The following is a 26,911-nucleotide window of genomic DNA, read 5'->3' as shown; positions in this document are numbered from 1 at the left end:
TTTGAATCCTCTAGTTTGCAAGGTGCTTCTGCTTACGGCCATTCCACCCTTAGAATGCCTGATCTCGTCTGATCTCAGAAGCTACCTAGGGTTGGGCCTGGTTAGTACTTGAATGGGAGACTGTCTGGGAATACCAGGTGTTGTAAGCTTTTCCAATCCTGCAAACAATTAAAGCTTAAATTTCCATGTTATTTACATCTTTTGCACAAATTTGTAGTTGAAACTCTTTTGTGTTGTAAATGTTGATGTGTTGAAATGGAATGCTTTTGCTTGGTTTTGAACAAATATGGTCTTAGCTATGAAATTTGAATCCTCTAGTTTGCAAGGTGCTTCTGCTTACGGCCATTCCACCCTTAGAATGCCTGATCTCGTCTGATCTCAGAAGCTACCTAGGGTTGGGCCTGGTTAGTACTTGAATGGGAGACTGTTTGGGAATACCAGGTGTTGTAAGCTTTTCCAATCCTGCAAACAATTAAAGCTTACATTTCCATGTTATTTACATCTTTTGCACAAATTTGTAGTTGAAACTCTTTTGTGTTGTAAATGTTGATGTGTTGAAATGGAATGCTTTTGCTTGGTTTTGAACAAATATGGTCTTAGCTATGAAATTTGAATCCTCTAGTTTGCAAGGTGCTTCTGCTTACGGCCATTCCACCCTTAGAATGCCTGATCTCGTCTGATCTCAGAAGCTACCTAGGGTTGGGCCTGGTTAGTACTTGAATGGGAGACTGTCTGGGAATACCAGGTGTTGTAAGCTTTTCCAATCCTGCAAACAATTAAAGCTTACATTTCCATGTTATTTACATCTTTTGCACAAATTTGTAGTTGAAACTCTTTTGTGTTGTAAATGTTGATGTGTTGAAATGGAATGCTTTTGCTTGGTTTTGAACAAATATGGTCTTAGCTATGAAATTTGAATCCTCTAGTTTGCAAGGTGCTTCTGCTTACGGCCATTCCACCCTTAGAATGCCTGATCTCGTCTGATCTCAGAAGCTACCTAGGGTTGGGCCTGGTTAGTACTTGAATGGGAGACTGTCTGGGAATATCAGGTGTTGTAAGCTTTTCCAATCCTGCAAACAATTAAAGCTTACATTTCCATGTTATTTACATCTTTTGCACAAATTTGTAGATGAAACTCTTTTGTGTTGTAAATGTTGATGTGTTGAAATGGAATGCTTTGTGTTGTAAATGTTGATGTGTTGAAATGGAATGCTTTTGCTTGTTTTTGAACAAATATGGTCTTAGCTATGAAATTTGAATCCTCTAGTTTGCAAGGTGCTTCTGCTTACGGCCATTCCACCCTTAGAATGCCTGATCTCGTCTGATCTCAGAAGCTACCTAGGGTTGGGCCTGGTTAGTACTTGAATGGGAGACTGTCTGGGAATACCAGGTGTTGTAAGCTTTTCCAATCCTGCAAACAATTAAAGCTTACATTTCCATGTTATTTACATCTTTTGCACAAATTTGTAGTTGAAACTCTTTTGTGTTGTAAATGTTGATGTGTTGAAATGGAATGCTTTTGCTTGGTTTTGAACAAATATGGTCTTAGCTATGAAATTTGAATCCTCTAGTTTGCAAGGTGCTTCTGCTTACGGCCATTCCACCCTTAGAATGCCTGATCTCGTCTGATCTCAGAAGCTACCTAGGGTTGGGCCTGGTTAGTACTTGAATGGGAGACTGTCTGGGAATACCAGGTGTTGTAAGCTTTTCCAATCCTGCAAACAATTAAAGCTTACATTTCCATGTTATTTACATCTTTTGCACAAATTTGTAGTTGAAACTCTTTTGTGTTGTAAATGTTGATGTGTTGAAATGGAATGCTTTTGCTTGGTTTTGAACAAATATGGTCTTAGCTATGAAATTTGAATCCTCTACTTTGCAAGGTGCTTCTGCTTACGGCCATTCCACCCTTAGAATGCCTGATCTCGTCTGATCTCAGAAGCTACCTAGGGTTGGGCCTGGTTAGTACTTGAATGGGAGACTGTCTGGGAATATCAGGTGTTGTAAGCTTTTCCAATCCTGCAAACAATTAAAGCTTACATTTCCATGTTATTTACATCTTTTGCACAAATTTGTAGATGAAACTCTTTTGTGTTGTAAATGTTGATGTGTTGAAATGGAATGCTTTGTGTTGTAAATGTTGATGTGTTGAAATGGAATGCTTTTGCTTGGTTTTGAACAAATATGATCTTAGCTATGAAATTTGAATCCTCTAGTTTGCAAGGTGCTTCTGCTTACGGCCATTCCACCCTTAGAATGCCTGATCTCGTCTGATCTCAGAAGCTACCTAGGGTTGGGCCTGGTTAGTACTTGAATGGGAGACTGTCTGGGAATACCAGGTGTTGTAAGCTTTTCCAATCCTGCAAACAATTAAAGCTTACATTTCCATGTTATTTACATCTTTTGCACAAATTTGTAGTTGAAACTCTTTTGTGTTGTAAATGTTGATATGTTGAAATGGAATGCTTTTGCTTGGTTTTGAACAAATATGGTCTTAGCTATGAAATTTGAATCCTCTAGGTTTGCAAGGTGCTTCTGCCTACGGCCATTCCACCATTAGAATGCCTGATCTCGTCTGATCTCAGAAGCTACCTAGGGTTGGGCCTGGTTAGTACTTGAATGGGAGACTGTCTGGGAATACCAGGTGTTGTAAGCTTTTCCAATCCTGCAAACAATTAAAGCTTACATTTCCATGTTATTTACATCTTTTGCACAAATTTGTAGTTGAAACTCTTTTGTGTTGTAAATGTTGATGTGTTGAAATGGAATGCTTTTGCTTGGTTTTGAACAAATATGGTCTTAGCTATGAAATTTGAATCCTCTAGTTTGCAAGGTGCTTCTGCTTACGGCCATTCCACCCTTAGAATGCCTGATCTTGTCTGATCTCAGAAGCTACCTAGGGTTGGGCCTGGTTAGTACTTGAATGGGAGACTGTCTGGGAATACCAGGTGTTGTAAGCTTTTCCAATCCTGCAAACAATTAAAGCTTACATTTCCATGTTATTTACATCTTTTGCATAAATTTGTAGTTGAAACTCTTTTGTGTTGTAAATGTTGATGTGTTGAAATGGAATGCTTTTGCTTGGTTTTGAACAAATATGGTCTTAGCTATGAAATTTGAATCCTCTAGTTTGCAAGGTGCTTCTGCTTACGGCCATTCCACCCTTAGAATGCCTGATCTCGTCTGATCTCAGAAGCTACCTAGGGTTGGGCCTGGTTAGTACTTGAATGGGAGACTGTCTGGGAATACCAGGTGTTGTAAGCTTTTCCAATCCTGCAAACAATTAAAGCTTACATTTCCATGTTATTTACATCTTTTGCACAAATTTGTAGTTGAAACTCTTTTGTGTTGTAAATGTTGATGTGTTGAAATGGAATGCTTTTGCTTGGTTTTGAACAAATATGGTCTTAGCTATGAAATTTGAATCCTCTAGTTTGCAAGGTGCTTCTGCTTACGGCCATTCCACCCTTAGAATGCCTGATCTCGTCTGATCTCAGAAGCTACCTAGGGTTGGGCCTGGTTAGTAATTGAATGGGAGACTGTCTGGGAATATCAGGTGTTGTAAGCTTTTCCAATCCTGCAAACAATTAAAGCTTACATTTCCATGTTATTTACATCTTTTGCACAAATTTGTAGTTGAAACTCTTTTGTGTTGTAAATGTTGATGTGTTGAAATGGAATGCTTTTTCTTGGTTTTGAACAAATATGGTCTTAGCTATGAAATTTGAATCCTCTAGTTTGGAAGGTGCTTCTGCTTACGGCCATTCCACCCTTAGAATGCCTGATCTCGTCTGATCTCAGAAGCTACCTAGGGTTGGGCCTGGTTAGTACTTGAATGGGAGACTGTCTGGGAATACCAGGTGTTGTAAGCTTTTCCAATCCTGCAAACAATTAAAGCTTACATTTCCATGTTATTTACATCTTTTGCACAAATTTGTAGTTGAAACTCTTTTGTGTTGTAAATGTTGATGTGTTGAAATGGAATGCTTTTGCTTGGTTTTGAACAAATATGGTCTTAGCTATGAAATTTGAATCCTCTAGTTTGCAAGGTGCTTCTGCTTACGGCCATTCCACCCTTAGAATGCCTGATCTCGTCTGATCTCAGAAGCTACCTAGGGTTGGGCCTGGTTAGTACTTGAATGGGAGACTGTCTGGGAATACCAGGTGTTGTAAGCTTTTCCAATCCTGCAAACAATTAAAGCTTACATTTCCATGTTATTTACATCTTTTGCACAAATTTGTAGTTGAAACTCTTTTGTGTTGTAAATGTTGATGTGTTGAAATGGAATGCCTTTGCTTGGTTTTGAACAAATATGGTCTTAGCTATGAAATTTGAATCCTCTAGTTTGCAAGGTGCTTCTGCTTACGGCCATTCCACCCTTAGAATGCCTGATCTCGTCTGATCTCAGAAGCTACCTAGGGTTGGGCCTGGTTAGTACTTGAATGGGAGACTGTCTGGGAATACCAGGTGTTGTAAGCTTTTCCAATCCTGCAAACAATTAAAGCTTACATTTCCATGTTATTTACATCTTTTGCACAAATTTGTAGTTAAAATTCTTTTGTGTTGTAAATGTTGATGTGTTGAAATGGAATGCTTTTGCTTGGTTTTGAACAAATATGGTCTTAGCTATGAAATTTGAATCCTCTAGTTTGCAAGGTGCTTCTGCTTACGGCCATTCCACCCTTAGAATGCCTGATCTCGTCTGATCTCAGAAGCTACCTAGGGTTGGGCCTGGTTAGTACTTGAATGGGAGACTGTCTGGGAATACCAGGTGTTGTAAGCTTTTCCAATCCTGCAAACAATTAAAGCTTACATTTCCATGTTATTTACATCTTTTGCACAAATTTGTAGTTGAAACTCTTTTGTGTTGTAAATGTTGATGTGTTGAAATGGAATGCTTTGTGTTGTAAATGTTGATGTGTTGAAATGGAATGCTTTTGCTTGGTTTTGAACAAATATGGTCTTAGCTATGAAATTTGAATCCTCTAGTTTGCAAGGTGCTTCTGCTTACGGCCATTCCACCCTTAGAATGCCTGATCTCGTCTGATCTCAGAAGCTACCTAGGGTTGGGCCTGGTTAGTACTTGAATGGGAGACTGTCTGGGAATATCAGGTGTTGTAAGCTTTTCCAATCCTGCAAACAATTAAAGCTTACATTTCCATGTTATTTACATCTTTTGCACAAATTTGTAGTTGAAACTCTTTTGTGTTGTAAATGTTGATGTGTTGAAATGGAATGCTTTTGCTTGGTTTTGAACAAATATGGTCTTAGCTATGAAATTTGAATCCTCTAGGTTGCAAGGTGCTTCTGCTTACGGCCATTCCACCCTTAGAATGCCTGATCTCGTCTGATCTCAGAAGCTACCTAGGGTTGGGCACGGTTAGTACTTGAATGGGAGACTGTCTGGGAATATCAGGTGTTGTAAGCTTTTCCAATCCTGCAAACAATTAAAGCTTACATTTCCATGTTATTTACATCTTTTGCACAAATTTGTAGATGAAACTCTTTTGTGTTGTAAATGTTGATGTGTTGAAATGGAATGATTTGTATTGTAAATGTTGATGTGTTGAAATGGAATGCTTTTGCTTGGTTTTGAACAAATATGGTCTTAGCTATGAAATTTGAATCCTCTAGTTTGCAAGGTGCTTCGGTTTACGGCCATTCCACCCTTAGAATGCCTGATCTCGTCTGATCTCAGAAGCTACTTAGGGTTGGGCCTGGTTAGTACTTGAATGGGAGACTGTCTGGGAATACCAGGTGTTGTAAGCTTTTCCAATCCTGCAAACAATTAAAGCTTACATTTCCATGTTATTTACATCTTTTGCACAAATTTGTAGTTGAAACTCTTTTGTGTTGTAAATGTTGATGTGTTGAAATGGAATGCTTTTGCTTGGTTTTGAACAAATATGGTCTTAGCTATGAAATTTGAATCCTCTAGTTTGCAAGGTGCTTCTGCTTACGGCCATTCCACCCTTAGAATGCCTGATCTCGTCTGATCTCAGAAGCTACCTAGAGTTGGGCCTGGTTAGTACTTGAATGGGAGACTGTCTGGGAATACCAGGTGTTGTAAGCTTTTCCAATCCTGCAAACAATTAAAGCTTACATTTCCATGTTATTTACATCTTTTGCACAAATTTGTAGTTGAAACTCTTTTGTGTTGTAAATGTTGATGTGTTGAAATGGAATGCTTTTGCTTGGTTTTGAACAAATATGGTCTTAGCTATGAAATTTGAATCCTCTAGTTTGCAAGGTGCTTCTGCTTACGGCCATTCCACCCTTAGAATGCCTGATCTCGTCTGATCTCAGAAGCTACCTAGGGTTGGGCCTGGTTAGTACTTGAATGGGAGACTGTCTGGGAATACCAGGTGTTGTAAGCTTTTCCAATCCTGCAAACAATTAAAGCTTACATTTCCATGTTATTTACATCTATTGCACAAATTTGTAGTTGAAACTCTTTTGTGTTGTAAATGTTGATGTGTTGAAATGGAATGCTTTTGCTTGGTTTTGAACAAATATGGTCTTAGCTATGAAATTTGAATCCTCTAGTTTGCAAGGTGCTTCTGCTTACGACCATTCCACCCTTAGAATTCCTGATCTCATCTGATCTCAGAAGCTACCTAGGGTTGGGCCTGGTTAGTACTTGAATGGGAGACTGTCTGGGAATACCAGGTGTTGTAAGCTTTTCCAATCCTGCAAACAATTAAAGCTTACATTTCCATGTTATTTACATCTTTTGCACAAATTTGTAGATGAAACTCTTTTGTGTTGTAAATGTTGATGTGTTGAAATGGAATGCTTTGTGTTGTAAATGTTGATGTGTTGAAATGGAATGCTTTTGCTTGGTTTTGAACAAATATGGTCTTAGCTATGAAATTTGAATCCTCTAGTTTGCAAGGTGCTTCTGCTTACGGCCATTCCACCCTTAGAATGCCTGATCTCGTCTGATCTCAGAAGCTACCTAGGGTTGGGCCTGGTTAGTACTTGAATGGGAGACTGTCTGGGAATACCAGGTGTTGTAAGCTTTTCCAATCCTGCAAACAATTAAAGCTTACATTTCCATGTTATTTACATCTTTTGCACAAATTTGTAGTTGAAACTCTTTTGTGTTGTAAATGTTGATGTGTTGAAATGGAATGCTTTTGCTTGGTTTTGAACAAATATGGTCTTAGCTATGAAATTTGAATCCTCTAGTTTGCAAGGTGCTTCTGCTTACGGCCATTCCACCCTTAGAATGCCTGATCTCGTCTGATCTCAGAAGCTACCTAGGGTTGGGCCTGGTTAGTACTTGAATGGGAGACTGTCTGGGAATACCAGGTGTTGTAAGCTTTTCCAATCCTGCAAACAATTAAAGCTTACATTTCCATGTTATTTACATCTTTTGCACAAATTTGTAGTTGAAACTCTTTTGTGTTGTAAATGTTGATGTGTTGAAATGGAATGCTTTTGCTTGGTTTTGAACAAATATGGTCTTAGCTATGAAATTTGAATCCTCTAGTTTGCAAGGTGCTTCTGCTTACGACCATTCCACCCTTAGAATTCCTGATCTCATCTGATCTCAGAAGCTACCTAGGGTTGGGCCTGGTTAGTACTTGAATGGGAGACTGTCTGGGAATACCAGGTGTTGTAAGCTTTTCCAATCCTGCAAACAATTAAAGCTTACATTTCCATGTTATTTACATCTTTTGCACAAATTTGTAGATGAAACTCTTTTGTGTTGTAAATGTTGATGTGTTGAAATGGAATGCTTTGTGTTGTAAATGTTGATGTGTTGAAATGGAATGCTTTTGCTTGGTTTTGAACAAATATGGTCTTAGCTATGAAATTTGAATCCTCTAGTTTGCAAGGTGCTTCTGCTTACGGCCATTCCACCCTTAGAATGCCTGATCTCGTCTGATCTCAGAAGCTACCTAGGGTTGGGCCTGGTTAGTACTTGAATGGGAGACTGTCTGGGAATACCAGGTGTTGTAAGCTTTTCCAATCCTGCAAACAATTAAAGCTTACATTTCCATGTTATTTACATCTTTTGCACAAATTTGTAGTTGAAACTCTTTTGTGTTGTAAATGTTGATGTGTTGAAATGGAATGCTTTTGCTTGGTTTTGAACAAATATGGTCTTAGCTATGAAATTTGAATCCTCTAGTTTGCAAGGTGCTTCTGCTTACGGCCATTCCACCCTTAGAATGCCTGATCTCGTCTGATCTCAGAAGCTACCTAGGGTTGGGCCTGGTTAGTACTTGAATGGGAGACTGTCTGGGAATACCAGGTGTTGTAAGCTTTTCCAATCCTGCAAACAATTAAAGCTTACATTTCCATGTTATTTACATCTTTTGCACAAATTTGTAGTTGAAACTCTTTTGTGTTGTAAATGTTGATGTGTTGAAATGGAATGCTTTTGCTTGGTTTTGAACAAATATGGTCTTAGCTATGAAATTTGAATCCTCTAGTTTGCAAGGTGCTTCTGCTTACGGCCATTCCACCCTTAGAATGCCTGATCTTGTCTGATCTCAGAAGCTACCTAGGGTTTGGCCTGGTTAGTACTTGAATGGGAGACTGTCTGGGAATACCAGGTGTTGTAAGCTTTTCCAATCCTGCAAACAATTAAAGCTTACATTTCCATGTTATTTACATCTTTTGCACAAATTTGTAGTTGAAACTCTTTTGTGTTGTAAATGTTGATGTGTTGAAATGGAATGCTTTTGCTTGGTTTTGAACAAATATGGTCTTAGCTATGAAATTTGAATCCTCTAGGTTTGTAAGGTGCTTCTGCTTACGGCCATTCCACCCTTAGAATGCCTGATCTCGTCTGATCTCAGAAGCTACCTAGGGTTGGGCCTGGTTAGTACTTGAATGGGAGACTGTCTGGGAATATCAGGTGTTGTAAGCTTTTCCAATCCTGCAAACAATTAAAGCTTACATTTCCATGTTATTTACATCTTTTGCACAAATTTGTAGATGAAACTCTTTTGTGTTGTAAATGTTGATGTGTTGAAATGGAATGCTTTGTGTTGTAAATGTTGATGTGTTGAAATTGAATGCTTTTGCTTGGTTTTGAACAAATATGGTCTTAGCTATGAAATTTGAATCCTCTAGTTTGCAAGGTGCTTCTGCTTACGGCCATTCCACCCTTAGAATGCCTGATCTCGTCTGATCTCAGAAGCTACCTAGGGTTGGGCCTGGTTAGTACTTGAATGGGAGACTGTCTGGGAATACCAGGTGTTGTAAGCTTTTCCAATCCTGCAAACAATTAAAGCTTACATTTCCATGTTATTTACATCTTTTGCACAAATTTGTAGTTGAAACTCTTTTGTGTTGTAAATGTTGATGTGTTGAAATGGAATGCTTTTGCTTGGTTTTGAACAAATATGGTCTTAGCTATGAAATTTGAATCCTCTAGTTTGGAAGGTGCTTCTGCTTACGGCCATTCCACCCTTAGAATGCCTGATCTCGTCTGATCTCAGAAGCTACCTAGGGTTGGGCCTGGTTAGTACTTGAATGGGAGACTGTCTGGGAATACCAGGTGTTGTAAGCTTTTCCAATCCTGCAAACAATTAAAGCTTACATTTCCATGTTATTTACATCTTTTGCACAAATTTGTAGATGAAACTCTTTTGTGTTGTAAATGTTGATGTGTTAAAATGGAATGCTTTGTGTTGCAAATGTTGATGTGTTGAAATGGAATGCTTTTGCTTGGTTTTGAACAAATATGGTCTTAGCTATGAAATTTGAATCCTCTAGTTTGCAAGGTGCTTCTACTTACGGCCATTCCACCCTTAGAATGCCTGATCTCGTCTGATCTCAGAAGCTACCTAGGGTTGGGCACGGTTAGTACTTGAATGGGAGACTGTCTGGGAATACCAGGTGTTGTAAGCTTTTCCAATCCTGCAAACAATTAAAGCTTACATTTCCATGTTATTTACATCTTTTGCACAAATTTGTAGATGAAACTCTTTTGTGTTGTAAATGTTGATGTGTTGAAATGGAATGCTTTGTGTTGTAAATGTTGATGTGTTGAAATGGAATGCTTTTGCTTGGTTTTGAACAAATATGGTCTTAGCTATGAAATTTGAATCCTCTAGTTTGCAAGGTGCTTCTGCTTACGGCCATTCCACCCTTAGAATGCCTGATCTCGTCTGATCTCAGAAGCTACCTAGGGTTGGGCCTGGTTAGTACTTGAATGGGAGACTGTCTGGGAATACCAGGTGTTGTAAGCTTTTCCAATCCTGCAAACAATTAAAGCTTACATTTCCATGTTTTTTACATCTTTTGCACAAATTTGTAGTTGAAACTCTTTTGTGTTGTAAATGTTGATGTGTTGAAATGGAATGTTTTTGCTTGGTTTTGAACAAATATGGTCTTAGCTATGAAATTTGAATCCTCTAGTTTGCAAGGTGCTTCTGCTTGCGGCCATTCCATCCTTAGAATGCCTGATCTTGTCTGATCTCAGAAGCTACCAAGGGTTGGGCCTGGTTAGTACTTGAATGGGAGACTGTCTGGGAATACCAGGTGTTGTAAGCTTTTCCAATCCTGCAAACAATTAAAGCTTACATTTCCATGTTATTTACATCTTTTGCACAAATTTGTAGTTGAAACTCTTTTGTGTTGTAAATGTTGATGTGTTGAAATGGAATGCTTTTGCTTGGTTTTGAACAAATATGGTCTTAGCTATGAAATTTGAATCCTCTAGTTTGCAAGGTGCTTCTGCTTGCGGCCATTCCATCCTTAGAATGCCTGATCTTGTCTCATCTCAGAAGCTACCAAGGGTTGGGCCTGGTTAGTACTTGAATGGGAGACTGTCTGGGAATACCAGGTGTTGTAAGCTTTTCCAATCCTGCAAACAATTAAAGCTTACATTTCCATGTTATTTACATCTTTTGCACAAATTTGTAGTTGAAACTCTTTTGTGTTGTAAATATTGATGTGTTGAAATGGAATGCTTTTGCTTGGTTTTGAACAAATATGGTCTTAGCTATGAAATTTGAATCCTCTAGTTTGCAAGGTGCTTCTGCTTACGGCCATTCCACCCTTAGAATGCCTGATCTCGTCTGATCTCAGAAGCTACCTAGGGTTGGGCACGGTTAGTACTTGAATGGGAGACTGTCTGGGAATACCAGGTGTTGTAAGCTTTTCCAATCCTGCAAACAGTTAAAGCTTACATTTCCATGTTATTTACATCTTTTGCACAAATTTGTAGATGAAACTCTTTTGTGTTGTAAATGTTGATGTGTTGAAATGGAATGCTTTGTGTTGTAAATGTTGATGTGTTGAAATGGAATGCTTTTGCTTGGTTTTGAACAAATATGGTCTTAGCTATGAAATTTGAATCCTCTAGTTTGCAAGGTGCTTCTGCTTACGGCCATTCCACCCTTAGAATGCCTGATCTCGTCTGATCTCAGAAGCTACCTAGGGTTGGGCACGGTTAGTACTTGAATGGGAGACTGTCTGGGAATACCAGGTGTTGTAAGCTTTTCCAATCCTGCAAACAATTAAAGCTTACATTTCCATGTTATTTACATCTTTTGCACAAATTTGTAGTTGAAACTCTTTTGTGTTGTAAATGTTGATGTGTTGAAATGGAATGCTTTGTGTTGTAAATGTTGATGTGTTGAAATGGAATGCTTTTGCTTGGTTTTGAACAAATATGGTCTTAGCTATGAAATTTGAATCCTCTAGTTCGCAAGGTAGTTCTGCTTACGACCATTCCACCCTTAGAATGCCTGATCTCGTCTGATCTCAGAAGCTACCTAGGGTTGGGCACGGTTAATACTTGAATGGGAGACTGTCTGGGAATACCAGGTGTTGTAAGCTTTTCCAATCCTGCAAACAATTAAAGCTTACATTTCCATGTTATTTACATCTTTTGCACAAATTTGTAGATGAAACTCTTTTGTGTTGTAAATGTTGATGTGTTGAAATGGAATGCTTTGTATTGTAAATGTTGATGTGTTGAAATGGAATGCTTTTGCTTGGTTTTGAACAAATATGGTCTTAGCTATGAAATTTGAATCCTCTAGTTTGCAAGGTGCTTCTGCTTACGGCCATTCCACCCTTAGAATGCCTGATCTCGTCTGATCTCAGAAGCTACCTAGGGTTGGGCCTGGTTCGTACTTGAATGGGAGACTGTCTGGGAATACCAGGTGTTGTAAGCTTTTCCAATCCTGCAAACAATTAAAGCTTACATTTCCATGTTATTTACATCTTTTGCACAAATTTGTAGTTGAAACTCTTTTGTGTTGTAAATGTTGATGTGTTGAAATGGAATGCTTTTGCTTGGTTTTGAACAAATATGGTCTTAGCTATGAAATTTGAATCCTCTAGTTTGCAAGGTGCTTCTGCTTACGGCCATTCCACCCTTAGAATGCCTGATCTCGTCTGATGTCAGAAGCTACCTAGGGTTGGGCCTGGTTAGTAATTGAATGGGAGACTGTCTGGGAATATCAGGTGTTGTAAGCTTTTCCAATCCTGCAAACAATTAAAGCTTACATTTCCATGTTATTTACATCTTTTGCACAAATTTGTAGTTGAAACTCTTTTGTGTTGGAAATGTTGATGTGTTGAAATGGAATGCTTTTGCTTGGTTTTGAACAAATATGGTCTTAGCTATGAAATTTGAATCCTCTAGTTTGCAAGGTGCTTCTGCTTACGGCCATTCCACCCTTAGAATGCCTGATCTCGTCTGATCTCAGAAGCTACCAAGGGTTGGGCCTGGTTAGTACTTGAATGGGAGACTGTCTGGGAATACCAGGTGTTGTAAGCTTTTCCAATCCTGCAAACAATTAAAGCTTACATTTCCATGTTATTTACATCTTTTGCACAAATTTGTAGTTGAAACTCTTTTGTGTTGTAAATGTTGATGTGTTGAAATGGAATGCTTTTGCTTGGTTTTGAACAAATATGGTCTTAGCTATGAAATTTGAATCCTCTAGTTTGCAAGGTGCTTCTGCTTACGGCCATTCCACCCTTAGAATGCCTGATCTCGTCTGATCTCAGAAGCTACCTAGGGTTGGGCCTGGTTAGTACTTGAATGGGAGACTGTCTGGGAATACCAGGTGTTGTAAGCTTTTCCAATCCTGCAAACAATTAAAGCTTACATTTCCATGTTATTTACATCTTTTGCACAAATTTGTAGTTGAAACTCTTTTGTGTTGTAAATGTTGATGTGTTGAAATGGAATGCTTTTGCTTGGTTTTGAACAAATATGGTCTTAGCTATGAAATTTGAATCCTCTAGTTTGCAAGGTGCTTCTGCTTACGGCCATTCCACCCTTAGAATGCCTGATCTCGTCTGATCTCAGAAGCTACCTAGGGTTGGGCCTGGTTAGTACTTGAATGGGAGACTGTCTGGGAATACCAGGTGTTGTAAGCTTTTCCAATCCTGCAAACAATTAAAGCTTACATTTCCATGTTATTTACATCTTTTGCACAAATTTGTAGTTGAAACTCTTTTGTGTTGTAAATGTTGATGTGTTGAAATGGAATGCTTTTGCTTGGTTTTGAACAAATATGGTCTTAGCTATGAAATTTGAATCCTCTAGTTTGCAAGGTGCTTCTGCTTACGGCCATTCCACCCTTAGAATGCCTGATCTCGTCTGATCTCAGAAGCTACCTAGGGTTGGGCCTGGTTAGTACTTGAATGGGAGACTGTCTGGGAATACCAGGTGTTGTAAGCTTTTCCAATCCTGCAAACAATTAAAGCTTACATTTCCATGTTATTTACATCTTTTGCACAAATTTGTAGTTGAAACTCTTTTGTGTTGTAAATGTTGATGTGTTGAAATGGAATGCTTTTGCTTGGTTTTGAACAAATATGGTCTTAGCTATGAAATTTGAATCCTCTAGTTTGCAAGGTGCTTCTGCTTACGGCCATTCCACCCTTAGAATGCCTGATCTCGTCTGATCTCAGAAGCTACCTAGGGTTGGGCCTGGTTAGTACTTGAATGGGAGACTGTCTGGGAATACCAGGTGTTGTAAGCTTTTCCAATCCTGCAAACAATTAAAGCTTACATTTCCATGTTATTTACATCTTTTGCACAAATTTGTAGTTGAAACTCTTTTGTGTTGTAAATGTTGATGTGTTGAAATGGAATGCTTTTGCTTGGTTTTGAACAAATATGGTCTTAGCTATGAAATTTGAATCCTCTAGTTTGCAAGGTGCTTCTGCTTACGGCCATTCCACCCTTAGAATGCCTGATCTCGTCTGATCTCAGAAGCTACCTAGGGTTGGGCCTGGTTAGTACTTGAATGGGAGACTGTCTGGGAATACCAGGTGTTGTAAGCTTTTCCAATCATGCAAACAATTAAAGCTTACATTTCCATGTTATTTACATCTTTTGCACAAATTTGTAGTTGAAACTCTTTTGTGTTGTAAATGTTGATGTGTTGAAATGGAATGCTTTTGCTTGGTTTTGAACAAATATGGTCTTAGCTATGAAATTTGAATCCTCTAGTTTGCAAGGTGCTTCTGCTTAAGGCCATTCCACCCTTAGAATGCCTGATCTCGTCTGATCTCAGAAGCTACCTAGGGTTGGGCCTGGTTAGTACTTGAATGGGAGACTGTCTGGGAATATCAGGTGTTGTAAGCTTTTCCAATCCTGCAAACAATTAAAGCTTACATTTCCATGTTATTTACATCTTTTGCACAAATTTGTAGTTGAAACTCTTTTGTGTTGTAAATGTTGATGTGTTGAAATGGAATGCTTTTGCTTGGTTTTGAACAAATATGGTCTTAGCTATGAAATTTGAATCCTCTAGTTTGCAAGGTGCTTCTGCTTACGGCCATTCCACCCTTAGAATGCCTGATCTCGTCTGATCTCAGAAGCTACCTAGGGTTGGGCCTGGTTAGTACTTGAATGGGAGACTGTCTGGGAATACCAGGTGTTGTAAGCTTTTCCAATCCTGCAAACAATTAAAGCTTACATTTCCATGTTATTTACATCTTTTGCACAAATTTGTAGTTGAAACTCTTTTGTGTTGTAAATGTTGATGTGTTGAAATGGAATGCTTTTGCTTGGTTTTGAACAAATATGCTCTTAGCTATGAAATTTGAATCCTCTAGGTTTGCAAGGTGCTTCTGCTTACGGCCATTCCACCCTTAGAATGCCTGATCTCGTCTGATCTCAGAAGCTACCTAGGGTTGGGCCTGGTTAGTACTTGAATGGGAGACTGTCTGGGAATATCAGGTGTTGTAAGCTTTTCCAATCCTGCAAACAATTAAAGCTTACATTTCCATGTTATTTACATCTTTTGCACAAATTTGTAGATGAAACTCTTTTGTGTTGTAAATGTTGATGTGTTGAAATGGAATGCTTTGTGTTGTAAATGTTGATGTGTTGAAATGGAATGCTTTTGCTTGGTTTTGAACAAATATGGTCTTAGCTATGAAATTTGAATCCTCTAGTTTGCAAGGTGCTTCTGCTTACGGCCATTCCACCCTTAGAATGCCTGATCTCGTCTGATCTCAGAAGCTACCTAGGGTTGGGCCTGGTTAGTACTTGAATGGGAGACTGTCTGGGAATACCAGGTGTTGTAAGCTTTTCCAATCCTGCAAACAATTAAAGCTTACATTTCCATGTTATCTACATCTTTTGCACAAATTTGTAGTTGAAACTCTTTTGTGTTGTAAATGTTGATGTGTTGAAATGGAATGCTTTTGCTTGGTTTTGAACAAATATGGTCTTAGCTATGAAATTTGAATCCTCTAGTTTGCAAGGTGCTTCTGCTTACGGCCATTCCACCCTTAGAATGCCTGATCTCGTCTGATCTCAGAAGCTACCTAGGGTTGGGCCTGGTTAGTACTTGAATGGGAGACTGTCTGGGAATACCAGGTGTTGTAAGCTTTTCCAATCCTGCAAACAATTAAAGCTTACATTTCCATGTTATTTACATCTTTTGCACAAATTTGTAGTTGAAACTCTTTTGTGTTGTAAATGTTGATGTGTTGAAATGGAATGCTTTTGCTTGGTTTTGAACAAATATGGTCTTAGCTATGAAATTTGAATCCTCTAGGTTTGCAAGGTGCTTCTGCTTACGGCCATTCCACCCTTAGAATGCCTGATCTCGTCTGATCTCAGAAGCTACCTAGGGTTGGGCCTGGTTAGTACTTGAATGGGAGACTGTCTGGGAATATCAGGTGTTGTAAGCTTTTCCAATCCTGCAAACAATTAAAGCTTACATTTCCATGTTATTTACATCTTTTGCACAAATTTGTAGATGAAACTCTTTTGTGTTGTAAATGTTGATGTGTTGAAATGGAATGCTTTGTGTTGTAAATGTTGATGTGTTGAAATGGAATGCTTTTGCTTGGTTTTGAACAAATATGGTCTTAGCTATGAAATTTGAATCCTCTAGTTTGCAAGGTGCTTCTGCTTACGGCCATTCCACCCTTAGAATGCCTGATCTCGTCTGATCTCAGAAGCTACCTAGGGTTGGCCCTGGTTAGTACTTGAATGGGAGACTGTCTGGGAATACCAGGTGTTGTAAGCTTTTCCAATCCTGCAAACAATTAAAGCTTACATTTCCATGTTATCTACATCTTTTGCACAAATTTGTAGTTGAAACTCTTTTGTGTTGTAAATGTTGATGTGTTGAAATGGAATGCTTTTGCTTGGTTTTGAACAAATATGGTCTTAGCTATGAAATTTGAATCCTCTAGTTTGCAAGGTGCTTCTGCTTACGGCCATTCCACCCTTAGAATGCCTGATCTCGTCTGATCTCAGAAGCTACCTAGGGTTGGGCCTGGTTAGTACTTGAATGGGAGACTGTCTGGGAATACCAGGTGTTGTAAGCTTTTCCAATCCTGCAAACAATTAAAGCTTACATTTCCATGTTATTTACATCTTTTGCACAAATTTGTAGTTGAAACTCTTTTGTGTTGTTTATGTTGATGTGTTGAAATGGAATGCTTTTGCTTGGTTTTGAACAAATATGGTCTTAGCTATGAAATTTGAATCCTCTAGTTTGCAAGGTGCTTCTGCTTACGGCCATTCCACCCTTAGAATGCCTGATCTCGTCTGATCTCAGAAGCTACCTAGGGTTGGGCCTGGTTAGTACTTGAATGGGAGACTGTCTGGGAATACCAGGTGTTGTAAGCTTTTCCAATCCTGCAAACAATTAAAGCTTACATTTCCATGTTATCTACATCTTTTGCACAAATTTGTAGTTGAAACTCTTTTGTGTTGTAAATGTTGATGTGTTGAAATGGAATGCTTTTGCTTGGTTTTGAACAAATATGGTCTTAGCTATGAAATTTGAATCCTCTAGTTTGCAAGGTGCTTCTGCTTACGGCCATTCCACCCTTAGAATGCCTGATCTCGTCTGATCTCAGAAGCTACCTAGGGTTGGGCCTGGTTAGTACTTGAATGGGAGACTGTCTGGGAATACCAGGTGTTGTAAGCTTTTCCAATCCTGCAAACAATTAAAGCTTACATTTCCATGTTATTTACATCTTTTGCACAAATTTGTAGTTGAAACTCTTTTGTGTTGTTTATGTTGATGTGTTGAAATGGAATGCTTTTGCTTGGTTTTGAACAAATATGGTCTTAGCTATGAAATTTGAATCCTCTAGTTTGCAAGGTGCTTCTGCTTACGGCCATTCCACCCTTAGAATGCCTGATCTCGTCTGATCTCAGAAGCTACCAAGGGTTGGGCCTGGTTGGTACTTGAATGGGAGACTGTCTGGGAATACCAGGTGTTGTAAGCTTTTCCAATCCTGCAAACAATTAAAGCTTACATTTCCATGTTATTTACATCTTTTGCACAAATTTGTAGTTGAAACTCTTTTGTGTTGTAAATGTTGATGTGTTGAAATGGAATGCTTTTGCTTGGTTTTGAACAAATATGGTCTTAGCTATGAAATTTGAATCCTCTAGTTTGCAAGGTGCTTCTGCTTACGGCCATTCCACCCTTAGAATGCCTGATCTCGTCTGATCTCAGAAGCTACCTAGGGTTGGGCCTGGTTAGTACTTGAATGGGAGACTGTCTGGGAATACCAGGTGTTGTAAGCTTTTCCAATCCTGCAAACAATTAAAGCTTACATTTCCATGTTATTTACATCTTTTGCACAAATTTGTAGTTGAAACTCTTTTGTGTTGTTTATGTTGATGTGTTGAAATGGAATGCTTTTGCTTGGTTTTGAACAAATATGGTCTTAGCTATGAAATTTGAATCCTCTAGTTTGCAAGGTGCTTCTGCTTACGGCCATTCCACCCTTAGAATGCCTGATCTTGTCTGATCTCAGAAGCTACCTAGGGTTGGGCCTGGTTAGTACTTGAATGGGAGACTGTCTGGGAATTCCAGGTGTTGTAAGCTTTTCCAATCCTGCAAACAATTAAAGCTTACATTTCCATGTTATTTACATCTTTTGCACAAATTTGTAGTTGAAACTCTTTTGTGTTGTAAATGTTGATGTGTTGAAATGGAATGCTTTTGCTTGGTTTTGAACAAATATGGTCCTAGCTATGAAATTTGAATCCTCTAGGTTTGCAAGGTGCTTCTGCTTACGGCCATTCCACCCTTAGAATGCCTGATCTCGTCTGATCTCAGAAGCTACCTAGGGTTGGGCCTGGTTAGTACTTGAATGGGAGACTGTCTGGGAATACCAGGTGTTGTAAGCTTTTCCAATCCTGCAAACAATTAAAGCTTACATTTCCATGTTATTTACATCTTTTGCACAAATTTGTAGTTGAAACTCTTTTGTGTTGTAAATGTTGATGTGTTGAAATGGAATGCTTTTGCTTGGTTTTGAACAAATATGGTCTTAGCTATGAAATTTGAATCCTCTAGTTTGCAAGGTGCTTCTGCTTACGGCCATTCCACCCTTAGAATGCCTGATCTCGTCTGATCTCAGAAGCTACCTAGGGTTGGGCCTGGTTAGTACTTGAATGGGAGACTGTCTGGGAATACCAGGTGTTGTAAGCTTTTCCAATCCTGCAAACAATTAAAGCTTACATTTCCATGTTATTTACATCTTTTGCACAAATTTGTAGTTGAAACTCTTTTGTGTTGTAAATGTTGATGTGTTGAAATGGAATGCTTTTGCTTGGTTTTGAACAAATATGGTCTTAGCTATGAAATTTGAATCCTCTAGGTTTGCAAGGTGCTTCTGCTTACGGCCATTCCACCCTTAGAATGCCTGATCTCGTCTGATCTCAGAAGCTACCTAGGGTTGGGCCTGGTTAGTACTTGAATGGGAGACTGTCTGGGAATATCAGGTGTTGTAAGCTTTTCCAATCCTGCAAACAATTAAAGCTTACATTTCCATGTTATTTACATCTTTTGCACAAATTTGTAGATGAAACTCTTTTGTGTTGTAAATGTTGATGTGTTGAAATGGAATGCTTTGTGTTGTAAATGTTGATGTGTTGAAATGGAATGCTTTTGCTTGGTTTTGAACAAATATGGTCTTAGCTATGAAATTTGAATCCTCTAGTTTGCAAGGTGCTTCTGCTTACGGCCATTCCACCCTTAGAATGCCTGATCTCGTCTGATCTCAGAAGCTACCTAGGGTTGGCCCTGGTTAGTACTTGAATGGGAGACTGTCTGGGAATACCAGGTGTTGTAAGCTTTTCCAATCCTGCAAACAATTAAAGCTTACATTTCCATGTTATCTACATCTTTTGCACAAATTTGTAGTTGAAACTCTTTTGTGTTGTAAATGTTGATGTGTTGAAATGGAATGCTTTTGCTTGGTTTTGAACAAATATGGTCTTAGCTATGAAATTTGAATCCTCTAGTTTGCAAGGTGCTTCTGCTTACGGCCATTCCACCCTTAGAATGCCTGATCTCGTCTGATCTCAGAAGCTACCTAGGGTTGGGCCTGGTTAGTACTTGAATGGGAGACTGTCTGGGAATACCAGGTGTTGTAAGCTTTTCCAATCCTGCAAACAATTAAAGCTTACATTTCCATGTTATTTACATCTTTTGCACAAATTTGTAGTTGAAACTCTTTTGTGTTGTTTATGTTGATGTGTTGAAATGGAATGCTTTTGCTTGGTTTTGAACAAATATGGTCTTAGCTATGAAATTTGAATCCTCTAGTTTGCAAGGTGCTTCTGCTTACGGCCATTCCACCCTTAGAATGCCTGATCTCGTCTGATCTCAGAAGCTACCTAGGGTTGGGCCTGGTTAGTACTTGAATGGGAGACTGTCTGGGAATACCAGGTGTTGTAAGCTTTTCCAATCCTGCAAACAATTAAAGCTTACATTTCCATGTTATTTACATCTTTTGCACAAATTTGTAGTTGAAACTCTTTTGTGTTGTTTATGTTGATGTGTTGAAATGGAATGCTTTTGCTTGGTTTTGAACAAATATGGTCTTAGCTATGAAATTTGAATCCTCTAGTTTGCAAGGTGCTTCTGCTTACGGCCATTCCACCCTTAGAATGCCTGATCTCGTCTGATCTCAGAAGCTACCAAGGGTTGGGCCTGGTTAGTACTTGAATGGGAGACTGTCTGGGAATACCAGGTGTTGTAAGCTTTTCCAATCCTGCAAACAATTAAAGCTTACATTTCCATGTTATTTACATCTTTTGCACAAATTTGTAGTTGAAACTCTTTTGTGTTGTAAATGTTGATGTGTTGAAATGGAATGCTTTTGCTTGGTTTTGAACAAATATGGTCTTAGCTATGAAATTTGAATCCTCTAGTTTGCAAGGTGCTTCTGCTTACGGCCATTCCACCCTTAGAATGCCTGATCTCGTCTGATCTCAGAAGCTACCTAGGGTTGGGCCTGGTTAGTACTTGAATGGGAGACTGTCTGGGAATACCAGGTGTTGTAAGCTTTTCCAATCCTGCAAACAATTAAAGCTTACATTTCCATGTTATTTACATCTTTTGCACAAATTTGTAGTTGAAACTCTTTTGTGTTGTTTATGTTGATGTGTTGAAATGGAATGCTTTTGCTTGGTTTTGAACAAATATGGTCTTAGCTATGAAATTTGAATCCTCTAGTTTGAAAGGTGCTTCTGCTTACGGCCATTCCACCCTTAGAATGCCTGATCTCGTCTGATCTCGGAAGCTACCTAGGGTTGGGCCTGGTTAGTACTTGAATGGGAGACTGTCTGGGAATACCAGGTGTTGTAAGCTTTTCCAATCCTGCAAACAATTAAAGCTTACATTTCCATGTTATTTACATCTTTTGCACAAATTTGTAGTTGAAACTCTTTTGTGTTGTAAATGTTGATGTGTTGAAATGGAATGCTTTTGCTTGGTTTTGAACAAATATGGTCTTAGCTATGAAATTTGAATCCTCTAGGTTTGCAAGGTGCTTCTGCTTACGGCCATTCCACCCTTAGAATGCCTGATCTCGTCTGATCTCAGAAGCTACCTAGGGTTGGGCCTGGTTAGTACTTGAATGGGAGACTGTCTGGGAATACCAGGTGTTGTAAGCTTTTCCAATCCTGCAAACAATTAAAGCTTACATTTCCATGTTATTTACATCTTTTGCACAAATTTGTAGTTGAAACTCTTTTGTGTTGTAAATGTTGATGTGTTGAAATGGAATGCTTTTGCTTGGTTTTGAACAAATATGGTCTTAGCTATGAAATTTGAATCCTCTAGTTTGCAACGTGCTTCTGCTTACGGCCATTCCACCCTTAGAATGCCTGATCTCGTCTGATCTCAGAAGCTACCAAGGGTTGGGCCTGGTTAGTACTTGAATGGGAGACTGTCTGGGAATACCAGGTGTTGTAAGCTTTTCCAATCCTGCAAACAATTAAAGCTTACATTTCCATGTTATTTACATCTTTTGCACAAATTTGTAGTTGAAACTCTTTTGTGTTGTAAATGTTGATGTGTTGAAATGGAATGCTTTTGCTTGGTTTTGAACAAATATGGTCTTAGCTATGAAATTTGAATCCTCTAGTTTGCAAGGTGCTTCTGCTTACGGCCATTCCACCCTTAGAATGCCTGATCTCGTCTGATCTCAGAAGCTACCAAGGGTTGGGCCTGGTTAGTACTTGAATGGGAGACTGTCTGGGAATACCAGGTGTTGTAAGCTTTTCCAATCCTGCAAACAATTAAAGCTTACATTTCCATGTTATTTACATCTTTTGCACAAATTTGTAGTTGAAACTCTTTTGTGTTGTAAATGTTGATGTGTTGAAATGGAATGCTTTTGCTTGGTTTTGAACAAATATGGTCTTAGCTATGAAATTTGAATCCTCTAGTTTGCAAGGTGCTTCTGCTTACGGCCATTCCACCCTTAGAATGCCTGATCTCGTCTGATCTCAGAAGCTACCTAGGGTTGGGCCTGGTTAGTACTTGAATGGGAGACTGTCTGGGAATACCAGGTGTTGTAAGCTTTTCCAATCCTGCAAACAATTAAAGCTTACATTTCCATGTTATTTACATCTTTTGCACAAATTTGTAGTTGAAACTCTTTTGTGTTGTAAATGTTGATGTGTTGAAATGGAATGCTTTTGCTTGGTTTTGAACAAATATGGTCTTAGCTATGAAATTTGAATCCTCTAGTTTGAAAGGTGCTTCTGCTTACGGCCATTCCACCCTTAGAATGCCTGATCTTGTCTGATCTCAGAAACTACCTAGAGTTGGGCCTGGTTAGTACTTGAATGGGAGACTGTCTGGGAATATCAGGTGTTGTAAGCTTTTCCAATCCTGCAAACAATTAAAGCTTACATTTCCATGTTATTTACATCTTTTGCACAAATTTGTAATTGAAACTCTTTTGTGTTGTAAATGTTGATGTGTTGAAATGGAATGCTTTTGCTTGGTTTTGAACAAATATGGTCTTAGCTATGAAATTTGAATCCTCTAGTTTTCAAAGTGCTTCTGCTTGCGTCCATTCCACCCTTAGAATGCCTGATCTCGTCTGATCTCAGAAGCTACCTAGGGTTGGGCCTGGTTAGTACTTGAATGGGAGACTGTCTGGGAATACCAGGTGATGTAAGCTTTTCCAATCCTGCAAACAATTAAAGCTTACATTTCCATGTTATTTACATCTTTTGCACAAATTTGTAGTTGAAACTCTTTTGTGTTGTAAATGTTGATGTGTTGAAATGGAATGCTTTGTGTTGTAAATGTTGATGTGTTGAAATGGAATGCTTTTGCTTGGTTTTCAACAAATATGGTCTTAGCTATGAAATTTGAATCCTCTAGTTTGGAAGGTGTTTTTGCTTACGACCATTCCACCCTTAGAATGCCAGATCTCGTCTGATCTCAGAAGCTACCTAGGGTTGGGCCTGGTTAGTACTTGAATGGGAGACTGTCTGGGAATATCAGGTGTTGTAAGCTTTTCCAATCCTGCAAACAATTAAAGCTTACATTTCCATGTTATTTACATCTTTTGCACAAATTTGTAGTTGAAACTCTTTTGTGTTGTAAATGTTGATGTCTTGAAATGGAATGCTTTTACTTGGTTTCGAACAAATATGGTCTTATCTATGAAATTTGAATCCTCTCGTTTGCAAGGCTCTTCTGATTACGGCCATTCCACCCTTAGAACGCCTGATGTTGTCTGATCTCAGAAGCTACATAGGGTTGGGTCTGGTTAGTACTTGAATGGGAGACTGTCTGGGAATACCAGGTGTTGTAAGCTTTTCCAATCCTGCAAACAATTAAAGCTTACATTTCCATGTTATTTACATCTTTTGCACAAATTTGTAGTTGAAACTCTTTTGTGTTATAAATGTTGATGTGGGTTGGGTCTGGTTAGTACTTGAATGGGAGACTGTCTGGGAATACCAGGTGTTGTAAGCTTTTCCAATCCTGCAAACAATTAAAGCTTACATTTCCATGTTATTTACATCTTTTGCACAAATTTGTAGTTGAAACTCTTTTGTGTTATAAATGTTGATGTGGGTTGGGTCTGGTTAGTACTTGAATGGGAGACTGTCTGGGAATACCAGGTGTTGTAAGCTTTTCCAATCCTGCAAACAATTAAAGCTTACATTTCCATGTTATTTACATCTTTTGCACAAATTTGTAGTTGAAACTCTTTTGTGCTGTAAATGTTGATGTGTTGAAATGGAATGCTTTTGCTTGGTTTTGAACAAATATGGTCTTAGCTATGAAATTTGAATCCTCTAGTTTGCAAGGTTCTTCTGCTTATGGCAATTCCACCCTTAGAATGCCTGATCTCGTCTGATCTCAGAAGCTACCTAGGGTTGGGCCTGGTTAGTACTTGAATGGGAGACTGTCTGGGAATACCAGGTGTTGTAAGCTTTTCCAATCCTGCAAACAATTAAAGCTTACATTTCCATGTTATTTACATCTTTTGCACAAATTTGTAGTTGAAACTCTTTTGTGTTGTAAATGTTGATGTGTTGAAATGGAATGCTTTTGCTTGGTTTTGAACAAATATGGTCTTAGCTATGAAATTTGAATCCTCTAGTTTGCAAGGTGCTTCTGCTTACGGCCATTCCACCCTTAGAATGCCTGATCTCGTCTGATCTCAGAAGCTACCTAGGGTTGGGCCTGGTTAGTACTTGAATGGGAGACTGTCTGGGAATACCAGGTGTTGTAAGCTTTTCCAATCCTGCAAACAATTAAAGCTTACATTTCCATGTTATTTACATCTTTTGCACAAATTTGTAGTTAAAACTCTTTTGTGTTGTAAATGTTGATGTGTTGAAATGGAATGCTTTGTGTTGTAAATGTTGATGTGTTGAAATGGAATGCTTTTGCTTGGTTTTCAACAAATATGGTCTTAGCTATGAAATTTGAATCCTCTAGTTTGCAAGGTATTTCTGCTTACGACCATTCCACCCTTAGAATGCCTGATCTCGTCTGATCTCAGAAGCTACCTAGGGTTGGGCCTGGTTAGTACTTGAATGGGAGACTGTCTGGGAATACCAGGTGTTGTAAGCTTTTCCAATCCTGCAAACAATTAAAGCTTACATTTCCATGTTATTTACATCTTTTGCACAAATATGTAGTTGAAACTCTTTTGTGTTGTAAATGTTGATGTGTTGAAATGGAATGCTTTGTATTGTAAATGTTGATGTGTTGAAATGGAATGCTTTTGCTTGGTTTTGAACAAATATGGTCTTAACTATGAAATTTGAATCCTCTAGTTTGCAAGGTGCTTCTGCTTACGGCCATTCCACCCTTAGAATGCCTGATCTCGTCTGATCTCAGAAGCTACCTAGAGTTGGGCCTGGTTAGTACTTGAATGGGAGACTGTCTGGGAATACCAGGTGTTGTAAGCTTTTCCAATCCTGCAAACAATTAAAGCTTACATTTCCATGTTATTTACATCTTTTGCACAAATTTGTAGTTGAAACTCTTTTGTGTTGTAAATGTTGATGTGTTGAAATGGAATGCTTTTGCTTGGTTTTGAACAAATATGGTCTTAGCTATGAAATTTGAATCCTCTAGTTTGCAAGGTGCTTCTGCTTACGGCCATTCCATCCTTAGAATGCCTGATCTCGTCTGATCTCAGAAGCTACCTAGGGTTGGGCCTGGTTAGTACTTGAATGGGAGGCTGTCTGGGAATACCAGGTGTTGTAAGCTTTTCCAATCCTGCAAACAATTAAAGCTTACATTTCCATGTTATTTACATCTTTTGCACAAATTTGTAGTTGAAACTCTTTTGTGTTGTAAATGTTGATGTGTTGAAATGGAATGCTTTTGCTTGGTTTTGAACAAATATGGTCTTAGCTATGAAATTTGAATCCTCTAGTTTGCAAGGTGCTTCTGCTTACGGCCGTTCCACCCTTAGAATGCCTGATCTCGTCTGATCTCAGAAGCTACCTAGGGTTGGGCCTGGTTAGTACTTGAATGGGAGACTGTCTGGGAATACCAGGTGTTGTAAGCTTTTCCAATCCTGTAAACAATTAAAGCTTACATTTCCATGTTATTTACATCTTTTGCACAAATTTGTAGATGAAACTCTTTTGTGTTGTAAATGTTGATGTGTTGAAATGGAATGCTTTGTGTTGTAAATGTTGATGTGTTGAAATGGAATGCTTTTGCTTGGTTTTGAACAAATATGATCTTAGCTATGAAATTTGAATCCTCTAGTTTGCAAGGTGCTTCTGCTTACGGCCATTCCACCCTTAGAATGCCTGATCTCGTCTGATCTCAGAAGCTACCTAGGGTTGGGTCTGGTTAGTACTTGAATGGGAGACTGTCTGGGAATATCAGGTGTTGTAAGCTTTTCCAATCCTGCAAACAATTAAAGCTTACATTTCCATGTTATTTACATCTTTTGCACAAATTTGTAGTTGAAACTCTTTTGTGTTGTAAATGTTGATGTGTTGAAATGGAATGCTTTTGCTTGGTTTTGAACAAATATGGTCTTAGCTATGAAATTTGAATCCTCTAGTTTGCAAGGTGCTTCTGCTTACGGCCATTCCACCCTTAGAATGCCTGATCTCGTCTGATCTCAGAAGCTACCTAGGGTTGGGCACGGTTAGTACTTGAATGGGAGACTGTCTGGGAATACCAGGTGTTGTAAGCTTTTCCAATCCTGCAAACAATTAAAGCTTACATTTCCATGTTATTTACATCTTTTGCACAAATTTGTAGTTGAAACTCTTTTGTGTTGTAAATGTTGATGTGTTGAAATGGAATGCTTTGTGTTGTAAATGTTGATGTGTTGAAATGGAATGCTTTTGCTTGGTTTTGAACAAATATGGTCTTAGCTATGAAATTTGAATCCTCTAGTTTGCAAGGTGCTTCTGCTTACGGCCATTCCACCCTTAGAATGCCTGATCTCGTCTGATCTCAGAAGCTACCTAGGGTTGGGCCTGGTTAGTACTTGAATGGGAGACTGTCTGGGAATATCAGGTGTTGTAAGCTTTTCCAATCCTGCAAACAATTAAAGCTTACATTTCCATGTTATTTACATCTTTTGCACAAATTTGTAGTTGAAACTCTTTTGTGTTATAAATGTTGATGTGGGTTGGGTCTGGTTAGTACTTGAATGGGAGACTGTCTGGGAATACCAGGTGTTGTA

At 38.7% G+C, this 26,911-nt stretch overlaps 85 pseudogenes; all 85 read left to right on the top strand.

Moving 5' to 3' along the window:
- Window positions 1–30: 30 nt before the first annotated feature.
- Window positions 31–149, top strand: LOC140569432 (5S ribosomal RNA; annotated as a pseudogene).
- A 185-nt stretch (window positions 150–334) lies between these two features.
- Window positions 335–453, top strand: LOC140570148 (5S ribosomal RNA; annotated as a pseudogene).
- Window positions 454–638: 185 nt separating this feature from the next.
- LOC140569431 (5S ribosomal RNA) lies at window positions 639–757 on the top strand (annotated as a pseudogene).
- Window positions 758–942: 185 nt separating this feature from the next.
- LOC140570739 (5S ribosomal RNA) lies at window positions 943–1,061 on the top strand (annotated as a pseudogene).
- A 222-nt stretch (window positions 1,062–1,283) lies between these two features.
- On the top strand, window positions 1,284–1,402 carry LOC140569430 (5S ribosomal RNA; annotated as a pseudogene).
- Window positions 1,403–1,587: 185 nt separating this feature from the next.
- On the top strand, window positions 1,588–1,706 carry LOC140569429 (5S ribosomal RNA; annotated as a pseudogene).
- Window positions 1,707–1,891: 185 nt separating this feature from the next.
- LOC140570737 (5S ribosomal RNA) lies at window positions 1,892–2,010 on the top strand (annotated as a pseudogene).
- A 222-nt stretch (window positions 2,011–2,232) lies between these two features.
- LOC140569428 (5S ribosomal RNA) lies at window positions 2,233–2,351 on the top strand (annotated as a pseudogene).
- Window positions 2,352–2,537: 186 nt separating this feature from the next.
- LOC140566279 (5S ribosomal RNA) lies at window positions 2,538–2,656 on the top strand (annotated as a pseudogene).
- A 185-nt stretch (window positions 2,657–2,841) lies between these two features.
- On the top strand, window positions 2,842–2,960 carry LOC140572178 (5S ribosomal RNA; annotated as a pseudogene).
- A 185-nt stretch (window positions 2,961–3,145) lies between these two features.
- Window positions 3,146–3,264, top strand: LOC140569426 (5S ribosomal RNA; annotated as a pseudogene).
- A 185-nt stretch (window positions 3,265–3,449) lies between these two features.
- LOC140566047 (5S ribosomal RNA) lies at window positions 3,450–3,568 on the top strand (annotated as a pseudogene).
- A 185-nt stretch (window positions 3,569–3,753) lies between these two features.
- On the top strand, window positions 3,754–3,872 carry LOC140569425 (5S ribosomal RNA; annotated as a pseudogene).
- Window positions 3,873–4,057: 185 nt separating this feature from the next.
- LOC140569424 (5S ribosomal RNA) lies at window positions 4,058–4,176 on the top strand (annotated as a pseudogene).
- A 185-nt stretch (window positions 4,177–4,361) lies between these two features.
- Window positions 4,362–4,480, top strand: LOC140569423 (5S ribosomal RNA; annotated as a pseudogene).
- Window positions 4,481–4,665: 185 nt separating this feature from the next.
- LOC140569422 (5S ribosomal RNA) lies at window positions 4,666–4,784 on the top strand (annotated as a pseudogene).
- Window positions 4,785–5,006: 222 nt separating this feature from the next.
- LOC140570736 (5S ribosomal RNA) lies at window positions 5,007–5,125 on the top strand (annotated as a pseudogene).
- A 185-nt stretch (window positions 5,126–5,310) lies between these two features.
- On the top strand, window positions 5,311–5,429 carry LOC140566291 (5S ribosomal RNA; annotated as a pseudogene).
- Window positions 5,430–5,651: 222 nt separating this feature from the next.
- On the top strand, window positions 5,652–5,770 carry LOC140570358 (5S ribosomal RNA; annotated as a pseudogene).
- Window positions 5,771–5,955: 185 nt separating this feature from the next.
- Window positions 5,956–6,074, top strand: LOC140572041 (5S ribosomal RNA; annotated as a pseudogene).
- A 185-nt stretch (window positions 6,075–6,259) lies between these two features.
- LOC140569421 (5S ribosomal RNA) lies at window positions 6,260–6,378 on the top strand (annotated as a pseudogene).
- Window positions 6,379–6,563: 185 nt separating this feature from the next.
- On the top strand, window positions 6,564–6,682 carry LOC140568436 (5S ribosomal RNA; annotated as a pseudogene).
- A 222-nt stretch (window positions 6,683–6,904) lies between these two features.
- On the top strand, window positions 6,905–7,023 carry LOC140569420 (5S ribosomal RNA; annotated as a pseudogene).
- Window positions 7,024–7,208: 185 nt separating this feature from the next.
- On the top strand, window positions 7,209–7,327 carry LOC140569419 (5S ribosomal RNA; annotated as a pseudogene).
- Window positions 7,328–7,512: 185 nt separating this feature from the next.
- LOC140568424 (5S ribosomal RNA) lies at window positions 7,513–7,631 on the top strand (annotated as a pseudogene).
- A 222-nt stretch (window positions 7,632–7,853) lies between these two features.
- Window positions 7,854–7,972, top strand: LOC140569418 (5S ribosomal RNA; annotated as a pseudogene).
- A 185-nt stretch (window positions 7,973–8,157) lies between these two features.
- LOC140569417 (5S ribosomal RNA) lies at window positions 8,158–8,276 on the top strand (annotated as a pseudogene).
- Window positions 8,277–8,461: 185 nt separating this feature from the next.
- LOC140567127 (5S ribosomal RNA) lies at window positions 8,462–8,580 on the top strand (annotated as a pseudogene).
- A 186-nt stretch (window positions 8,581–8,766) lies between these two features.
- On the top strand, window positions 8,767–8,885 carry LOC140570735 (5S ribosomal RNA; annotated as a pseudogene).
- A 222-nt stretch (window positions 8,886–9,107) lies between these two features.
- LOC140569415 (5S ribosomal RNA) lies at window positions 9,108–9,226 on the top strand (annotated as a pseudogene).
- A 185-nt stretch (window positions 9,227–9,411) lies between these two features.
- Window positions 9,412–9,530, top strand: LOC140569414 (5S ribosomal RNA; annotated as a pseudogene).
- Window positions 9,531–9,752: 222 nt separating this feature from the next.
- LOC140566785 (5S ribosomal RNA) lies at window positions 9,753–9,871 on the top strand (annotated as a pseudogene).
- Window positions 9,872–10,093: 222 nt separating this feature from the next.
- Window positions 10,094–10,212, top strand: LOC140569411 (5S ribosomal RNA; annotated as a pseudogene).
- A 185-nt stretch (window positions 10,213–10,397) lies between these two features.
- Window positions 10,398–10,516, top strand: LOC140573118 (5S ribosomal RNA; annotated as a pseudogene).
- A 185-nt stretch (window positions 10,517–10,701) lies between these two features.
- On the top strand, window positions 10,702–10,820 carry LOC140568076 (5S ribosomal RNA; annotated as a pseudogene).
- Window positions 10,821–11,005: 185 nt separating this feature from the next.
- Window positions 11,006–11,124, top strand: LOC140572906 (5S ribosomal RNA; annotated as a pseudogene).
- A 222-nt stretch (window positions 11,125–11,346) lies between these two features.
- On the top strand, window positions 11,347–11,465 carry LOC140572905 (5S ribosomal RNA; annotated as a pseudogene).
- A 222-nt stretch (window positions 11,466–11,687) lies between these two features.
- LOC140566627 (5S ribosomal RNA) lies at window positions 11,688–11,806 on the top strand (annotated as a pseudogene).
- A 222-nt stretch (window positions 11,807–12,028) lies between these two features.
- LOC140571664 (5S ribosomal RNA) lies at window positions 12,029–12,147 on the top strand (annotated as a pseudogene).
- A 185-nt stretch (window positions 12,148–12,332) lies between these two features.
- LOC140567720 (5S ribosomal RNA) lies at window positions 12,333–12,451 on the top strand (annotated as a pseudogene).
- Window positions 12,452–12,636: 185 nt separating this feature from the next.
- LOC140569203 (5S ribosomal RNA) lies at window positions 12,637–12,755 on the top strand (annotated as a pseudogene).
- A 185-nt stretch (window positions 12,756–12,940) lies between these two features.
- LOC140569410 (5S ribosomal RNA) lies at window positions 12,941–13,059 on the top strand (annotated as a pseudogene).
- Window positions 13,060–13,244: 185 nt separating this feature from the next.
- On the top strand, window positions 13,245–13,363 carry LOC140569409 (5S ribosomal RNA; annotated as a pseudogene).
- A 185-nt stretch (window positions 13,364–13,548) lies between these two features.
- Window positions 13,549–13,667, top strand: LOC140569408 (5S ribosomal RNA; annotated as a pseudogene).
- A 185-nt stretch (window positions 13,668–13,852) lies between these two features.
- On the top strand, window positions 13,853–13,971 carry LOC140569407 (5S ribosomal RNA; annotated as a pseudogene).
- A 185-nt stretch (window positions 13,972–14,156) lies between these two features.
- Window positions 14,157–14,275, top strand: LOC140569405 (5S ribosomal RNA; annotated as a pseudogene).
- A 185-nt stretch (window positions 14,276–14,460) lies between these two features.
- LOC140566338 (5S ribosomal RNA) lies at window positions 14,461–14,579 on the top strand (annotated as a pseudogene).
- Window positions 14,580–14,764: 185 nt separating this feature from the next.
- LOC140569404 (5S ribosomal RNA) lies at window positions 14,765–14,883 on the top strand (annotated as a pseudogene).
- Window positions 14,884–15,069: 186 nt separating this feature from the next.
- Window positions 15,070–15,188, top strand: LOC140570734 (5S ribosomal RNA; annotated as a pseudogene).
- Window positions 15,189–15,410: 222 nt separating this feature from the next.
- LOC140569403 (5S ribosomal RNA) lies at window positions 15,411–15,529 on the top strand (annotated as a pseudogene).
- Window positions 15,530–15,714: 185 nt separating this feature from the next.
- Window positions 15,715–15,833, top strand: LOC140569401 (5S ribosomal RNA; annotated as a pseudogene).
- A 186-nt stretch (window positions 15,834–16,019) lies between these two features.
- On the top strand, window positions 16,020–16,138 carry LOC140570733 (5S ribosomal RNA; annotated as a pseudogene).
- Window positions 16,139–16,360: 222 nt separating this feature from the next.
- On the top strand, window positions 16,361–16,479 carry LOC140572464 (5S ribosomal RNA; annotated as a pseudogene).
- A 185-nt stretch (window positions 16,480–16,664) lies between these two features.
- LOC140569400 (5S ribosomal RNA) lies at window positions 16,665–16,783 on the top strand (annotated as a pseudogene).
- Window positions 16,784–16,968: 185 nt separating this feature from the next.
- On the top strand, window positions 16,969–17,087 carry LOC140569399 (5S ribosomal RNA; annotated as a pseudogene).
- Window positions 17,088–17,272: 185 nt separating this feature from the next.
- Window positions 17,273–17,391, top strand: LOC140569398 (5S ribosomal RNA; annotated as a pseudogene).
- A 185-nt stretch (window positions 17,392–17,576) lies between these two features.
- Window positions 17,577–17,695, top strand: LOC140570102 (5S ribosomal RNA; annotated as a pseudogene).
- Window positions 17,696–17,880: 185 nt separating this feature from the next.
- On the top strand, window positions 17,881–17,999 carry LOC140569397 (5S ribosomal RNA; annotated as a pseudogene).
- A 185-nt stretch (window positions 18,000–18,184) lies between these two features.
- On the top strand, window positions 18,185–18,303 carry LOC140572317 (5S ribosomal RNA; annotated as a pseudogene).
- Window positions 18,304–18,489: 186 nt separating this feature from the next.
- On the top strand, window positions 18,490–18,608 carry LOC140569395 (5S ribosomal RNA; annotated as a pseudogene).
- A 185-nt stretch (window positions 18,609–18,793) lies between these two features.
- Window positions 18,794–18,912, top strand: LOC140569394 (5S ribosomal RNA; annotated as a pseudogene).
- A 186-nt stretch (window positions 18,913–19,098) lies between these two features.
- Window positions 19,099–19,217, top strand: LOC140570732 (5S ribosomal RNA; annotated as a pseudogene).
- A 222-nt stretch (window positions 19,218–19,439) lies between these two features.
- On the top strand, window positions 19,440–19,558 carry LOC140572463 (5S ribosomal RNA; annotated as a pseudogene).
- A 185-nt stretch (window positions 19,559–19,743) lies between these two features.
- On the top strand, window positions 19,744–19,862 carry LOC140569393 (5S ribosomal RNA; annotated as a pseudogene).
- A 185-nt stretch (window positions 19,863–20,047) lies between these two features.
- LOC140569392 (5S ribosomal RNA) lies at window positions 20,048–20,166 on the top strand (annotated as a pseudogene).
- A 185-nt stretch (window positions 20,167–20,351) lies between these two features.
- On the top strand, window positions 20,352–20,470 carry LOC140569192 (5S ribosomal RNA; annotated as a pseudogene).
- A 185-nt stretch (window positions 20,471–20,655) lies between these two features.
- LOC140569391 (5S ribosomal RNA) lies at window positions 20,656–20,774 on the top strand (annotated as a pseudogene).
- Window positions 20,775–20,959: 185 nt separating this feature from the next.
- On the top strand, window positions 20,960–21,078 carry LOC140571108 (5S ribosomal RNA; annotated as a pseudogene).
- A 186-nt stretch (window positions 21,079–21,264) lies between these two features.
- On the top strand, window positions 21,265–21,383 carry LOC140569389 (5S ribosomal RNA; annotated as a pseudogene).
- A 185-nt stretch (window positions 21,384–21,568) lies between these two features.
- Window positions 21,569–21,687, top strand: LOC140569180 (5S ribosomal RNA; annotated as a pseudogene).
- Window positions 21,688–21,872: 185 nt separating this feature from the next.
- LOC140569169 (5S ribosomal RNA) lies at window positions 21,873–21,991 on the top strand (annotated as a pseudogene).
- A 185-nt stretch (window positions 21,992–22,176) lies between these two features.
- Window positions 22,177–22,295, top strand: LOC140569388 (5S ribosomal RNA; annotated as a pseudogene).
- A 185-nt stretch (window positions 22,296–22,480) lies between these two features.
- LOC140567011 (5S ribosomal RNA) lies at window positions 22,481–22,599 on the top strand (annotated as a pseudogene).
- A 185-nt stretch (window positions 22,600–22,784) lies between these two features.
- Window positions 22,785–22,903, top strand: LOC140570282 (5S ribosomal RNA; annotated as a pseudogene).
- Window positions 22,904–23,125: 222 nt separating this feature from the next.
- Window positions 23,126–23,244, top strand: LOC140572070 (5S ribosomal RNA; annotated as a pseudogene).
- A 185-nt stretch (window positions 23,245–23,429) lies between these two features.
- Window positions 23,430–23,548, top strand: LOC140568022 (5S ribosomal RNA; annotated as a pseudogene).
- Window positions 23,549–24,055: 507 nt separating this feature from the next.
- LOC140572001 (5S ribosomal RNA) lies at window positions 24,056–24,174 on the top strand (annotated as a pseudogene).
- A 185-nt stretch (window positions 24,175–24,359) lies between these two features.
- LOC140569387 (5S ribosomal RNA) lies at window positions 24,360–24,478 on the top strand (annotated as a pseudogene).
- A 222-nt stretch (window positions 24,479–24,700) lies between these two features.
- Window positions 24,701–24,819, top strand: LOC140572267 (5S ribosomal RNA; annotated as a pseudogene).
- Window positions 24,820–25,041: 222 nt separating this feature from the next.
- On the top strand, window positions 25,042–25,160 carry LOC140572039 (5S ribosomal RNA; annotated as a pseudogene).
- A 185-nt stretch (window positions 25,161–25,345) lies between these two features.
- On the top strand, window positions 25,346–25,464 carry LOC140572552 (5S ribosomal RNA; annotated as a pseudogene).
- Window positions 25,465–25,649: 185 nt separating this feature from the next.
- Window positions 25,650–25,768, top strand: LOC140571540 (5S ribosomal RNA; annotated as a pseudogene).
- A 222-nt stretch (window positions 25,769–25,990) lies between these two features.
- Window positions 25,991–26,109, top strand: LOC140572625 (5S ribosomal RNA; annotated as a pseudogene).
- A 185-nt stretch (window positions 26,110–26,294) lies between these two features.
- LOC140572904 (5S ribosomal RNA) lies at window positions 26,295–26,413 on the top strand (annotated as a pseudogene).
- A 222-nt stretch (window positions 26,414–26,635) lies between these two features.
- LOC140570731 (5S ribosomal RNA) lies at window positions 26,636–26,754 on the top strand (annotated as a pseudogene).
- The last annotated feature ends 157 nt before the right edge of the window (window positions 26,755–26,911 follow it).

This window comes from Salminus brasiliensis, chromosome 11 (assembly GCF_030463535.1).
Source record: "Salminus brasiliensis chromosome 11, fSalBra1.hap2, whole genome shotgun sequence".
Classification (NCBI taxonomy): domain Eukaryota; kingdom Metazoa; phylum Chordata; class Actinopteri; order Characiformes; family Bryconidae; genus Salminus; species Salminus brasiliensis.
The sequence above is the reverse complement of the archived record's forward strand: the minus strand, read 5'-3'. Positions and strand labels throughout refer to the sequence as shown.